This window comes from Bemisia tabaci, chromosome 9 (assembly GCF_918797505.1).
Source record: "Bemisia tabaci chromosome 9, PGI_BMITA_v3".
Taxonomy (NCBI): Eukaryota; Metazoa; Arthropoda; class Insecta; order Hemiptera; family Aleyrodidae; genus Bemisia; species Bemisia tabaci.
Genome location: NC_092801.1, coordinates 34944901 through 34960493, shown reverse-complemented (window position 1 = coordinate 34960493; position 15593 = coordinate 34944901).

The following is a 15593-nucleotide window of genomic DNA, read 5'->3' as shown; positions in this document are numbered from 1 at the left end:
ATTCTGAAATACTAGGTTTTCCGTGAATTCAAACAATAAAATATGGCAACACCGGCTTTTTGGGGGGGCTTTGAATAGAAAAAAGTTTTTTGAGGAAGGTTTTGACCACCCACGTCCATTTATTGCCAAAAAAGTTAAACTCTGGCGTAAGATGAGTCGCTTTTTTAAGCCATTTTAAATAACGATGAAAAACAGGAAAATTCTAAAAAGTTTTTTTTAAACTATGAGCGCAAAGTTTGACATCAACGAAAATTGGCGAAAGTGACTCTCTTACATCCCTAATGAACATACTTGAAGGACTTTTTTGTCCTCCGAAGGGATCGGTATGAAACAGCGCGTTGAATGCCGAAAAATCCGCATTTTTCGCCAAAATCGGCCTTCAGACCCATGTTTAGGCCAGTGGTAGACCCTGAAATAGATCGGAAATGACCAAACCATTATGAATTCCGTAAAATATAGACCTTCAATGACCAAAAAATCGCGGAGTTGAGGAATTTCAGGGTGGGCCCAAAAAAGGCCCTTAACGATACCCCTCCTTTGATAAATGTTATTGGAAATTTGTTGGGTCGACCATTTTTCAAAGGCAACGAGAGAAGTAGGACAAATCAACCTATTCTCAAAGCTTCAATACTTGTACAAAATACGTCGTTTCACGATTGAAAAATGTAACTACAATTTTTGCCGATGTATGTAGGAATATAACTGTGCAATACTACCACACCTAGAGGAAGAACACCGCACGAGTCTTCAGACGTTGCTAAATTTCCTCTGACAAATTATGAAAAGAAATCTGTGATTATCTTCAACCAATCTTTCAGAGAAGTATATTCGCAATCAGATCTAAATTATCCGAAAATTTAAAAGAAAAATATTCATAATTCTCCTTTAAAATAGACATTGAAACTTCGGCGAGAAGCTCGAATGTTTATACGGCGTTTTTCCATAGCACGGCAGAATACTGCCGTACTAAGGAAGAACGCCGTGTGAACATTCGAGAGTTGCCAAATTTCCTTCGATAAAATGTTCATTTTTGAGGTGAGTTATGGATATTTTTTCTACAAATTTTCAGAAGTTTTAGATCAAACTGCAAACAAAATTATCTGAGAAATTGGAAGAAAAATATTAACAACTAGTGTTTTTTTCAAATGAAATTTGGCAACGCCTGAAGGTTCATACGGCGTTTTTCCTAAGCACGGCAGAAGAGCTGCCCGAATCATGCTGATTTCACATGTAATCAGATGAAAACTCTGCCACATTTTCAGTTAAAAACTTGATAAATACAATCTGGGAGCAGGCGTTTCGCTATGTTGAAATGTAGTTCCGTACTTTTGTCCAGGCGACATTGGCGGATCCAGCAAATTGGCAACATCGTCTTTCCTCCATTTAAACCTGTGGAAATGTATCGATTCTTGGGGGGGGGGGGGGTATGTGCTCCGACAAGAATCGATTTTTTAGCATAGGTTTAAATGGAGGGAATCCGGGGTTGCCAAATTGCTGCTCCTGGCGACCAAGAATCCAGTTGTCTGTAGTTCCGTGCACGGGCTCAGTGCTACGTAATCTCGAGGTATTTTTCTCATGCTTACACATTTTTGATGCGCAACCAAATCCTCAACGAATATTACGAAACATTCGTGGATACGAACATTAAGTCACAATATTCGTGTGCGTTTATGCGTCTCCCGCTATCATCCCAATAAGTTTATAAAAGTCAGCAACTGCTTACTTCTTCTTCATCATATTTCGGACGATGGAACGTAACCCAATTCCAACGTTGCAAAATTATTCAAACCATTCAATTTCTCACAAGAATTTTCCAAAAATGTAGCCCGCATGCATGAAATTACATAATTTGTATATTATATTAATCTGACATACAATACATTTTGGCAAACGCCATCATCAAACGCACATACTACAATTAACAAAACACAGTAATAAAAAACCAAAATTATGTATAAAGGTTGAGAAAGAGACGAGATGTGAGAAGGAAACGACAATTAAAAAGGGTAAAAATTTAAAGCAATTAAAAGTTTGTGATTTCACGCATCTAGACTAATTTAATTTTGTCAAGTCATAATTAATAGATGAAATAATGTAGAAATTCAAGAAAAATAACTTTCCCTCCACTGTGAAAGTAAACTTCGTGCTGCAGCATTTAAACGTCACCTTGGCTTACCGTCAATGGGCATCGTACTTTTCTACTTTTCTACTCCTGCGTTAAAGTCCCCTTGTGATACACTCGGAGCGGTGCGGTGCTGTGTAACACCCTACACTGCCGTGCTATAGAGAAACGCCGTATAAACCTTCAAGCGTTGCCACATTTCCTTTGATAAAACACGAAGTTCCTAGTAGAAGTATGAATATTTTTCTTCCAATTTTTCAAATGATTTTGTTCCCAATTTAACCTAAAGCTCCAGAAAATCTCAAAGAAAAATGTTCATAACTTTCCTCAAAAATAAACCTTATATCGAAGGAAATTTGGCAACTCTCGGATGTTCATACGGCGTTCTTCTTTTGCACGGCAGTATACCACACAGACTTATGACATCACCTTGGCCTATCATACATGACGAGTAGAAATTCAAAACCTGGCGAGCGTCATCAGGTTATTGCTAAAATATGCATGTTGCTCCTCAGCGTAAAGTGTCCCGTTTTCATTGGATTTCCATCAGGAAATTTTCTCTAAATTTGGTCTATTAGAAACTGATAAAAAGATTCTCAGGTTTTGACGTCAGCCAGAAACTATACTGCCGTGCTAAGGAAGAACGCCGTATAAACCCTCAGGCGTTGCCAAATTTCCTCCGCGATATCACGAATTTTCGGGAAAATGTTTAAATATTTTTCTCCCAAATTTTCAGATAATTTTGTTCGCAATTTCACCTAAAGTTCCTGAAAATGTCAAGGAAAAAAACTTTCTTCTTTACTAAACGTTTTATCGGAGGACATTTGGCACCTCTCGAATATTCATACGGCGTTTTTCCTCAGCACGGCAGTATAAAGCACAAATCGTAAAAGGAACGGGGAAACAATTTTTGAAAAGCTCGTTTCCACACCACCTTAGGATAGTCCGATCAGGTAAATGATACGGTACTGCTCCTGGAGGTAGAGCTTTAGGCGCGCTTTTTTTAACGTGGTATCGCCATGAGCCCTAATCCACGGGGGGGGGGGGGGGGGAGGAAAAAAATAAAGTACTTACCAATGCTGACGCAGCTCCATGCTTCCTCTGCTCCATGCCATTTTTGATTCTGCTAAAAAGCAGCTCTGCTCGGAAGACGGAAGTAGTGCCCGCTAAAACTGCTTAACGATTATAACCCTTATTTACAAATGAGGAGAAATTAAACGGTATCTTACCTTCGGTTGCGGGAACGGCAGCTGCACCTGAAACAGAAAAAAAAAAAAAAAAAAAAAAAAAAAAAAAAAAAAATTCGACGATCCCGGTACGATGATCCGGTACGATGATCCTGGTACGATGATCCTGGTACGATGATCCCGGTACGACGATCCCGTTACGATGACGGCCTCCCCCAACCCCGGCTTCAGGCCCCTCCGGCCCCCAGGTTCCTTTCCCACCTCCTCCCTTTTTTTTTTTTTTTTTTTTTTTTTCCACTCGTGGCTTGCTGAGATCCTCCGGGGCGTAACGCCCCGGAGCCGCCGTCGCCGGCAGGGGCGCCCGCCGGGACCCCATAAGGGTCCGCTGGGCGCCCCCACCCCCGACCCCCCGCGAGGGGGGAAAAAGCCCCCCCTTGCGGGGGGGCAAAGACCCCCCTCGCGGGGGGTCGGGGGCAGGGACGCCCAACGGACCCACGGGGTCCCGGCGGGCGCCCCTGCCGGCGACGGCGGACCCCGGGACGTAACGCCCCGGAGGATCTCAGCAAGCCAGTCGCGGAAAAAAAAAAAAAAAAAAAAAAAATCCTACTCCTCCCCCCGTGATTCTACTCCGCGGCCCCTCCCCCCTTGGAAACCCTACTCCGCGATCCTACTTAAACCCCACGGACATCCCCCCTCTCCCCGGGAACCCCCCTTAGGAAACCCTACCCCGCGATGCCGCACCCAACCCCGCGGACCCCCCTCTCCCCGGGACTCTCCCCCCTGGGAATCCTAGTTCCGCGATACTTCCCAACCCTACGAACCCCCCTTCCCTGGGAACCTCCCCCCTCAGCGATCCCTCCCCCCAAGCCCGAATCTTCAGCCGCATCTGAAACAAACAAGGCAAATCATGAATTATTAGTATGATTAGCAACAGGTGACAAAACTGGCTTCTACATTTCTATCTAATCCCTCATCCACGTAGTTAAAAGTTCTGTTCTATGATCATTAGTGGCATGGCGTGAATTGCGATATATCGATTTTTATGCCATTTAAACCTATGGAAAATGATCGATAAACAGGGTGTTCCCAGCGGACACCTTAATAATAGATTCTTTACCATAGGTTTAAATGGCATAACAATCGATATATCGCAATTCACGCCACGCCACTGATTATTACGCTGGACTTATAAATGCTAAAGGGAACTATTTGCATGCAACATACTTCCTTTTAGCGTGCATAGGTCCATGATCCATTTGTCCATTTATCTCTTGTCAAAATTTTAGTCAAGGCACCATGCCAAAATTCAGATATCAAAGTTTAGGTATTACTTTTTCAAATTTAAAATGCAGTTCCGTGATGCTTTTGGACTATATCATGCAGCGTTAATTGCAGAAAGGTGGGAAAATAGTGCTGGGTCCACACTATTTTGTGAGGGAAACGAGGCCAAATAGAACTTTTGATTTCTATTTTTTCGAACTTTTTGGCCTTGTTTTCCCAGCAAAATTGTGTGGACGCAGCACTATTGTACCATTTGGCTTATCTACTACCTATTTTATTATTAATCACTATTGTACCACCTTGTTACATACCGTCCCCTTCTGATGTAAGGGCACATCTCAATTTCCATGTGAGCTCTATTTCGCATATAAAACCATGCTTTCTGAGGCTCATACGGAAATTGCGGTACTCCCTTACGTCAGATAAGCGACAATGCGTCCGGGCTACGTGGGTTTATGGTTTTGTTTCTCTCGTTAATTTCAAGTTTGCATTCAGCTGTAGAGTAACTGAACTGTATAACGCAAAAAGAAACTAATATTTCTGGCTCATTTAGAAAAATTCATGGCATTTATGTCTATGCTACAATAAACCGAAAATGATAATTCCTTTCTACATGATTCAGTCCAATTACTTTCAGTTGAATGCGGTATTGTTCGATAGTAGGTATCACACGAGAACTATGCATAACTTATAGGAATTGCAAATACTTTTTATCTCTTTCAGCAACTGAGGGCATTTAAGTTATGGATACGATAGAACAAATAGGTACACATTTTGGAGGGCACTACTTCCGTCTTCAATGGCTCATCATGCGGAGCATTTTCTTCGTTTTTTGCAGACCTGAAACAAACTAAGAATAAAAAAAAGAAAGATTAGTTGGAGCTTAACCTAACTTGAAAATAAAAAGTTTAGTGGAAGATTTATTTTAAATAGAAGTTGTGTTTTTATATAAAGAAATTTGATAAATATTTTTGTTTGTTTGAATACTATCCCCTTTTCTGTTGTTTTTAATATGATGATCCTTCGGGCTTTTTGTTCATGTAAAATCAATTTGATGAAGCTGATACCCATCTCTTATTCTAATACAAAATTAATTATTTATTTGGAATGTAATGTAGCTAATTTCTACTTTTGTCTTTTCTTTCGCTATTTGTTATGTCGTCGCTTGGCTGCGGGCCGATTGTTGAAATTGAAAGATAAGGCGATAGACAAAGAAGACATAGGGAGTATGGAGCTATCCTATTGGTTGAAACGGGTGGTTCCTTTAGACGAAGGGAGAAAATAATGGACTAATTATCGGGTCCCTCGTAGGTTGCTGTTACTTAGTCTATTACCTACCTCTTTTGTCCAATGCAACCGCCCGCTATCACCAATAGGATCCCTCTATATTTCTTTTGTCTTCTTTGGCTATAGCTTTGTCTATCAATTTCAATAATCGGCCCGCTGACAGAAGGGCGTAACTACAGATTGAGATGAGCCCGGAAAAGCATTGAATTGTGTGGAAGACAGGGTTCATTGCAAAGTGTAGCTACGCCCTTATGTCAGGTAGGCGACGATGTGAGCTACTAATAAAAGTCATTTTAAAGTGATTATAAATGATAAAAAAGTGATAAGTAATTAGAAACGACTCAGTGTTTCCTGCTTAATCATGCGAAAATCTATGTTAATATTTGCAACACTAAATATTATTAATGTGAAATTCAATGATCAAATGCGAGTAAAACAGCTTCCGCTGTGAGCGCTTCGTTTCTTGCCGATCTGAAAAAAAAGATAAACAAAAGAAAATTAGGTAGTTTGAGGTTTACGGAATATAAAACGGAAACTAAGCTGAACAGTTTGAAAAACTGTTTTTCCTACTGGTCTGAAACTATGCAAATAGAGGAAAAGTAGTTTAAAGTATACAAGAAAAAACACTAAATAAAACAAGGTGAAACAATTTTGGAGGGTATGGATTCGATCGACATGAATCGATCGAAAAATGAAAACGTGAATCGATCGACGTGAATCGATCGACATGAATCGATCGACACCGATTCGATCGACAAATTATTAAAAAACCGGTGTCGACTCGATCGACATGAATCGATCGAAAAATGAAAACGTGAATCGATCGACCTGAATCAATCGACACCGATTCGATCGACAGTTAATTTAAAAACACCCGTGTCGATTCGATCGACATGAATGGATCGAAAAATAAAAACGTGAATCGATCGACATTGATTCGATCGACAAAATTCGATCGACTCACGGGTTTGTCGATCGACTCACGGCTTTGTCGATCGATTCACGGGTTTGTCGATCGATTCAAGGGTTTGTCGATCGATTCACGGTTGTCGATTGAATCGGTGTCGATCGATTCACGTTTTTATTTTTCGATCCATTCATGTCGATCGAATCGATACGGGTGTTTTTAAATTAACTGTCGATCGAATCGGTGTCGATTGATTCATGTCGATCGATTCACGTTTTCATTTTTCGATTGATTCATGTCGATCGAGTCGACACTGGTTTTTTAATAATTTGTCGATCGATTCACGTTTTCATTTTTCGATCATACCCTCCAACAATTTTTACTGTGTTCGTTTCATATTCATCTGATAAAAAAATAAATGAAAGTAAAACACAGAGAGCAAAACTAGTGTCTTATTCGAGAGAGTAATAAAAACGCAGTCAATCAATTTTCCTTGTGATTAAAATGCTGAAAATTATCTAACCGCATCTCTCGTCAATTCAGAAAAGATACATACAAATGAGAAAGAAAAGCTGACGTGAAGCTTTTGAGGAGGGGAAAAAATCTGGCTTAAGAAAAAAGTTTAACAGTTAACAGTCTTTACAGTTTAGGAACTTTATTTTAGATTTTTAAAATTAAAAGTTTTTGATTTCAAAAATTTTAACTTTTACATTTTAGAATTAAAATTTTTACTTTTTAAATTTTATAATTTTTATTTTTCAATTTGATTTTTATGTTAATGTTTTACATCATTTCTTCCATTTTTTCAGACTCAATAGATCAATAGTGTATATATACTATAAATATTGTAGTAGTAGGCATATAGTGAGTAGTATGGTAGGTAAATAAGTATAGTAAGTACAGTAAGTAAGTAAGTAAGTAAGTAAGTATAGTATAAGTAGTAGTAAGTATATAGTTGCGGTAGTAATAATATATATGTATTATTGACCTATTGAGTATGAATAAATTGGAAAAATGATATGTAGCATTAAGATAAAAATAAAATTGAAAACCAAAAATTTTAAAATTTATAAAGTAAAAATTGAAATCTAAAATTTACAATATAAAAAATTTGAAATTAAAAAATTAAAAAATAAATTTTTGAATTGTAGAGCATATAAATTTTAAACTATAAATTTTCTTGCAGTAGAAGTTAAGAATAAGCTATTATACACAGTGTACTCACGGATTAGAACCTGTAGTGTAAGCGACCACTACAACACAACACAACACCACACAACACACCACTACCGACTGACCGACTGACTGACCCACTGACCTGCTCACCCATGAAATTACTTCGCTTGCTGAAACCAAACTGACTGAAATTTAGGGTTGGGTTTGCCCTTTTATAATCTCGTAAACTGCTGGCCTGAAGCCACCACAAACAATCCCCCCCCCCCCCCCTGGCTGACCCCTCTCGCAATTAGGATGTATTCCAGAAACTTCTTCCTTGTTTTCCAATGGCGGAAAATCCGAGCTTTGCGGGATTTCAGGAAGGGGTGCATTCCATCACTTTCGGATGCGGCCAGGCGGGGTCCTTTGTTTCACTGAGATGGATGATGGACCTTACGCGTCACTGTAATCAGGACATGGAAATCCCCTGTTTTGTTTCTTTGGCGGTCCGGTCAAGAAACCTCCGGGCTGCAAAACAATGGGAGAGGGGGGGGGATCGTAAACAGGAAAAAGAACACGGAAATAAATTATTTCGGAAACACATCCGTTACAGTGAAAAAGCAAAAAAATACTGAACTACAAAGAGAGAGAGAGGGGGCGGGTGGCAAAGTCCAGAGAAAGTCTCCAAGTGGGTCGAATTTTGGAAAAAGGAACCATCGCAATTACAGTGTTGTAAAAAGATTGCTTCTTCATAATTATCAAAGAAATCTCCCAGAATAACAAATGGACTACATTTTGCAATTTGGAACTATAAATTCTAGCTCAGTTTAAAAACAATGTATGTGCCATTAGTTTCCCAATGCATATGAGTGTTTTTTCATATGAGCCAAAATTTATAGTTCCAAATTGCAAAATGCAGTCCAAATAGTTCTGGCTTCTCACGAAACAATTGTTAGTTTTGAAGGAAAATACTGAAGGTAAGTTCTAACACTGTACATAGATTATAAGTAATTTTAAACGCACCGAAGAAGGTGCACGATCTTGAAAACACTGTAATCGCGCTGGTTCCTTTTTGCTAAATGCCATCCAAGTGAATTGCGTAGTTCCACAAACAAAAGCGGTGCGTATCACGATAATATTAATATTATGTCTTGGTGAGGTATGGTATGAATATTTTTCCTTGAAATATTTAGATAGTTTTGATGAAATCGCGATTAAAATTCATAAACAAATTTTTTTTGGGGGGGGGGGCACAAATTCCCCACGAAATTCCCGTTTTATCTCACAAATTTTGGCAACGTCCGAGGGCTCATAGGACGTTCTTTCGCAATACAGAGTTCGGACTGACGGGATTTGAGTGTTGACTTCAAACATTTTTTCTGCCGATTGATTTTTCTGGCTATCGATGAGAGGTATTCTACAGCTGGGCCTGCTCTCCCTAGATCAGGGTGTCTACAGGTCCGGAAAACCCGGAGATTACTCTTTTTTTAGGGTGGCTCCAGTGGCGTGGCGTGCTTTGCGATATATCGATTGTTATGCCATTTAAACCTATGGAAAATGATCGATGAACAGGGTGTTCGCTACGAACACCTTAATAATCGATTCTTTACCATACGTTTAAATTGCAAAACAATCGATACATCGCAATTCACGCCACGCCACTGCGTGGCTCGGAAGCAATCGTAATGCGTGTTTTTTAAAGACAGCCTGGAAAGTATGCAATCTCTTGCGCACTAATTCTTTGTCTTGCATCAACGCACGTTTTGCTTTCCTTCTCAATCGTTAAAGTCTCCTAGTAATTCTGTCGCGCTAAGGAAGAACGCCGTATGAGCATTCGAAACTTGCCAAATTTCCTTCAGTAAAATGTTCATTTTTGAGAAAAGTTATGAACATTTTTTCTTGAAATTTTCAGGAGCTTTAGGTGAAATTGCTAACAACATAATCTGAAAAATTGGGAGAAAAATATTCATACATTTACTAGGAAATTCGTGTTTTATCAAAGGAAATATGGGATCGCCTGAAGGTTCATACGGCGTTTTTCCATAGCACGCATCGCATCGCTAGCAGTATAGGATCTATGTTTGTAACCATTGTGTTACACTGCACCGTTCCGAGTCTATCACAAGGGGACTTTAACGCAGGAGTAGAAAAGCAGAAAAGCAGGAAACTTTAGGTGAAATTGCAAACAACATAATCTGAAAAATTGGGAGAAAAATATATAAGTTTACCAGGAAATTCGTGTTTTATAAATGAAAATTTGGCAACGCCTGAAGGTTCATACGGTGTTTCTCCTTTGCACGGCAGAATTTGCCATGGAAGATTCGGATGAACACGCGGCTAAAAATAGGCGGATTTTCATCAAGTTCGACACAATTTCATTTCTGTCGATCGTATTAAAAAATTTCCATCGGAAGTTCCAATCTTATTATACTTTTAATTTTAAATCATCATAATTTGTTCAGCTTGAACTAAAACTCAACTTAAAACAGTGCCCAAAAATAGGGCAAAAATACCAAATCTGTGGTGAGCGCCATAAGGCATTCCTAGGATCGGGCAACCGATCTTCTCGTTTATCAGGAATCTAGTGGTTGAATTGAAATTAATTTTTTTTAGCGGCTCTGGTGCTTGCACTAGAGCTGCTATTCCGGACGGTCCCAGCTGGGGAGTATCAACGGACCATGTTACATTGGAGAGACCGCGTGTTGGTTGATGGGAATCGGCGCCATTTTCTGCTGTTTAGGGGGGACTGATTTTATTTTAATTGATATCTTTTTCCTGTGAGCGAATGCTATGTTGTGTAGTGTATTTTTGGAATCATGGTGATACTGTCAATAATTCAAAACGGGTCTGTGCTTTAATCTCGCACTGGTATTAACTCTATTTGCCATAACTAAAAATTAAAATAAGACCAAAATTTAGTTCGGATCTTTCGATAAGAATTCCTTGCAGGAGTCTGAACTTTGATAAATATTTTGTATTTAAGTAGAAACTACCGAGAGAACTGAGCACGAGGATACTTTTGGTTCATAGATTGATTACCTAATTACTGAGATACGAAAAAATGATTTAATCCGCTGAATTACATGTGTTGAAATAGAAAATAAAGTTCAGCGAATATTGTATAACACAATGTCTAAAAGGTAGTAGCACTGAATATATTGGAATGTAGGGTGTAGCCAAGTGCTAGAGATAATATTACAATTTTATAAAAAAAACACTTACATAAACTTTGACCGAGGTTTTTCGAAGAGCGAGCGCTTCATCGTCAGGGTCACAAAGTATATGTCTCAGGCAAATAGTAAAATCAGGCATTTTGTCAAATGCCTAGGCAAATAATCAAATAAATTAACTTAGATTGAAAGGAGGGGTATAGTTAAGGGCCTTTTTTGGGCCCACCCTGAAATTCCTCAACTCCGCGATTTTTTGGTCATTGAAGGTCTATATTTTACGGAATGCATAATGGTTTGGTCATTTTCGATCTATCTCGGGGTCTACCACTGGCATGATCCGAAAAAAATGGCGCAAAACCACCTAAACGCGAATTTTTCTCGATTTTCACGAATAACATGTGGCAACGCTGCGCCACAGCGGGAGATAAATACATAAATAGATAAAACATGCATAAAATCCCTACTAATGTGGCCACTGCGTGTGAAAAATAAAGGTTTCTGAACTTGCGGAATGTTCTTGACGAGGAACAGCATCCGAATTCTGAAATACTAGGTTTTCCGTGAATTCAGGCAATAAAATATGGCAACACCGGCTTTTTTGGGGGGCTTTGAATCGAAAAAAGTTTTTTGAGGAAGGTTTTGACCACCCACGTCCATTCATTGCCAAAAAAGTTAAACTCTGGCGTAAGATGAGTCGCTTTTTTAAGCCATTTTAAATAACGATGAAAAACAGGAAAATTCTAAAAAGCTTTTTTTAACAATGAGCGCAAAGTTTGACATCAACGAAAATTGGCGAAAGTGACTCTCTTACATCCCTAATGAACATACTAGAAGGAATTTTTTGTCCTCCGAAGGGATCGGTATGAAACAGCGCGTTGAATGCCGAAAAATCCGCATTTTTCGCCAAAATCGGCCTTCAGACCCATGTTTAGGCCAGTGGTAGACCCTGAAATAGATCGGAAATGACCAAACCATTATGAATTCCGTAAAATATAGACCTTCAATGACCAAAAAATCGCGGAGTTGAGGAATTTCAGGGTGGGCCCAAAATAGGCCCTTAACGATACCCCTCCTTTTCCCATCATGTAGAATTTTATGCCCATAACGCAAATGAATCGGTCTGGCAGTCGAAATCAATGACAAAATGGCCGCCAGACCAATTTAAAATTTGAAAGACTTGGTCTGACTGCCAGACCAAGCAATATCGATTCGTGACAGTTTTCCCGATAAAATGAGACTAGTTTCATCTATAGATCTTTCCGGTTAAATTTCGAAAAAAATTTCAAATTTTAAATTGGTCTGGCGGCCATTTTGTCACCGATTTCGACTGCCAGACCGATTCATTTGCGTTATGGACATAAAATTCTACACGATAGGAAAATTTCATGCTTTTATCTCTCCAGTTAAATTTAGGTCAATTTTTTTGAAATTCGAAGTCATATGGCCATTGAACGTCACCGATATGACCTGCCAGAGCGACCTACCTTCAATCAACAGTAAAAATACATCGAAAAAAAATTGTGGCATTTTTAGATCTTTCCGGTTGAAATTCTTCGGGCGAGCTCTTGGTCAATCGCCCTCGACTCGGTTGCAGCGTTTCCCGCACCAGCGCACAGTGGGATCGAGTCAGTTGTAGAGGTCGGACAAACTTTGAAAACTTTAAAAGCTATAACTATATGCCAAGAAAACTTTGAAGTTTTAAAATTTGTTCCAATGGTTTGCTCGCGAAATTTCCTTCTAGTGCTACCCCTTACAATTCAAAATGTGCCGAATTGAACATCAAAATTTACAGAATTTGTTAAAAGTTTCATGTCCGACCTCTCTGATTGACTCCAGTGGCGTGGCGTAAATTGCGATGTATCGATTGTTCTGCCATTTAAACATATGGTAAAGAATCGATTATTAAGGTGTTCGCTGCGAACATCCTATTTATCGATCATTTTCCATAGGTTTAAATGACATAACAATCGATTTATCGCAAAGCACGCCACGCCACTGATTGACTCGATCAAACGTGCGGCGCGGTGTCAGACGCCGCAAATAAAATACGCCCCTAAGGTTCCATAACCTAAAAATTTGATCATGCTGAACCACACGACATTTCACCCAGACGGCAACATGCAGGAATCACTTCAGAGACTTTAACGCAAAGCCAGAAAAGTAGGCCTACCGACAACTGTGAATCGCTTAACGCGTGGAGACGTTTTTATGTAAAAATTCGCTTATGCTGAATCACTCTAGACATTATTAGACCTTTTGTTGCACGTATTCAGTCTTTGCCTGTAACTTAGATCGGCAAAAAAACGCGATTCAATGTGTGCGACACGTCACAACTATGCGAATGTACCGATGTTCCGGAGAGAAAAGAGTTTGTAAATAATTTTGGGGAAAACTGTGCTAGTCACGTGAAAACACGCAAAAAGATATCTGTGAACAAATGTCCAGATCTTTATCGGCAAGCCTTTGTGCCTCTCATGCAGTGGCGTGGCGTGATTTGCGATACATCGATTGTTATGTCATTTAAACTTATGGAAAAGGATCGATAATCAGGGTGTTCCCAGCGAACACCTTGGTAATCGATTCTTTACCCTAGGTTTAAATGGCAGAACAGCGATATATCGCAAAGCACGCCACGCCACTGGAGAATAATCACGGCAGTTTTTAAGAACTCCCGTCAAGTAGTTTTCCGTTTAAAAAATAAAGTATGACAGGATGTCTGCGACGTCGCAAACCGAGAAACGTGGCTGCGGACGTACACTGAAAAAAAAAATCTCATCAGTGTATTTACTAAGAAACTGTTAATATTACCAAGAATTCAGGGTTCTATTTGATCCCAGTTTTTTCTTGGTAAAATTACCATTTATGGAATTTATCGACTGTGGTAGAATTACCGAGATAAAATGGCAAAGTTACCGGGAATTGATTACCAATAAAAGTGGTATTCTTACCTGGGAAAAGCAGTAAAAATGCCGGTTTTTAGGTAAGCTTACCAGTCTGTCTTGGTAAAATTACCAATAATTGGTAAAAAAAGTGAGATGGTAAAGGTACCAACGGACCTTGGTAAAAACGCCGAGAATTTTTTCTCAGTGTACCCCGTCGAATTATTACTGTTGCGGATGGGGCTGTACTGCCGTGCTAAGTAAAAACGCCCTATGAACCTACAGGCATTGCCAAAATTCCATTGATATAACACGAATTTCCCAGTAAACTCATATATACCTTCCTCCCAATATTTCAGATAATTTCGTTCGCAATTTCACCTAAAGTTCCTGAAATTTCAAGGAAAAATGGACGGAGTTAAACAGAAAGGAACCAAGCCACATCGGGATCGAACCGAGGAAAAGAGGTTTAAAGTTTAGCTCCTGCATAAGACTCAATGTAAAAGATAAACTTCAAGTTCAATTTCTGCAAAATTTGCTCCAACAAAAACTTTGATTTTTTGGCGATAGATAGTAGAGCAGTGGTTGAGTTCAAAACCACTCATAACTCAATTTTTTTCCAAAATGTGGGTTGGTTCCTTTCTGCTTAACTCAGTCCAAATATTTATAGCTTGCCGCAAAAATAAGCATTCATTCAAAGGAAATCTGGCAACTCTCGGATGTTCATACGGCGTTCTTTTTTAGCACGATAGTATATACATTAGCTACATTGAAGTATAAAAAAGAGTGTTTGGGAATATTTTTGAGGAAAACTGCGTTAACCGCGTGAAATTGTACTAAAAGTTATTTATGCATTTCGGAAAATTTTCAGACTTTTAGCTGCACTCGTACATGCCTTACGGAACTTCCTTTAATTATGACCGCCCGAAACGCGATTTAGGCTCAAATCTATAATTAAAATTATTGGTCGAGCTTTTTTATGAGATCGCAACGTTGCCTCAAGAATGTGTTGGACAACCACCGTTGTTTTAGTAGCAGTTGAGAAAATCAACATTTTTCGAGAGCTCGCAAAATTCAGCAAATTGAATTCTAGAATAAGCTTATCATTTCGGAACCTCGATGAAGGATGCACTTCGATGACGGCGCAGAGATACAATTATTCGTACTCGATGGATGTCCTCGTTGCGTCTGCAAAATTGAAGGCGCGATGGCGCGAGGGAGGGAACTCGTAATGCTCCACTCTACGCTGCCGATGAGGTCAGTGGCGTGGCGTGCTTTGCGATGTATCGAATGTTATACCATTTAAACCTATGGGAAAGGATCGATAAACAGTGTGTTCGCAGCGAACACCTTAATAATCGATTCTTTACCATAGGTTTAAATGGCGTGACAATCGATGCATCGCAATTCACGCCACGCCACTGGATGAGATATCACTCAGATTCGGTAGAAAATTTGGAAAGAGTGACTAGATCACGTCTCTCCGAGCTTTGCCTGAGATGCTCATACGTATGTCGTATAGCCCTTACAGCGCCACTACAATTATGACAAACTCGTAATGCTCCGCTCTACGCTGCGAATGAGGTTTCACTCAGATTCGGAAGA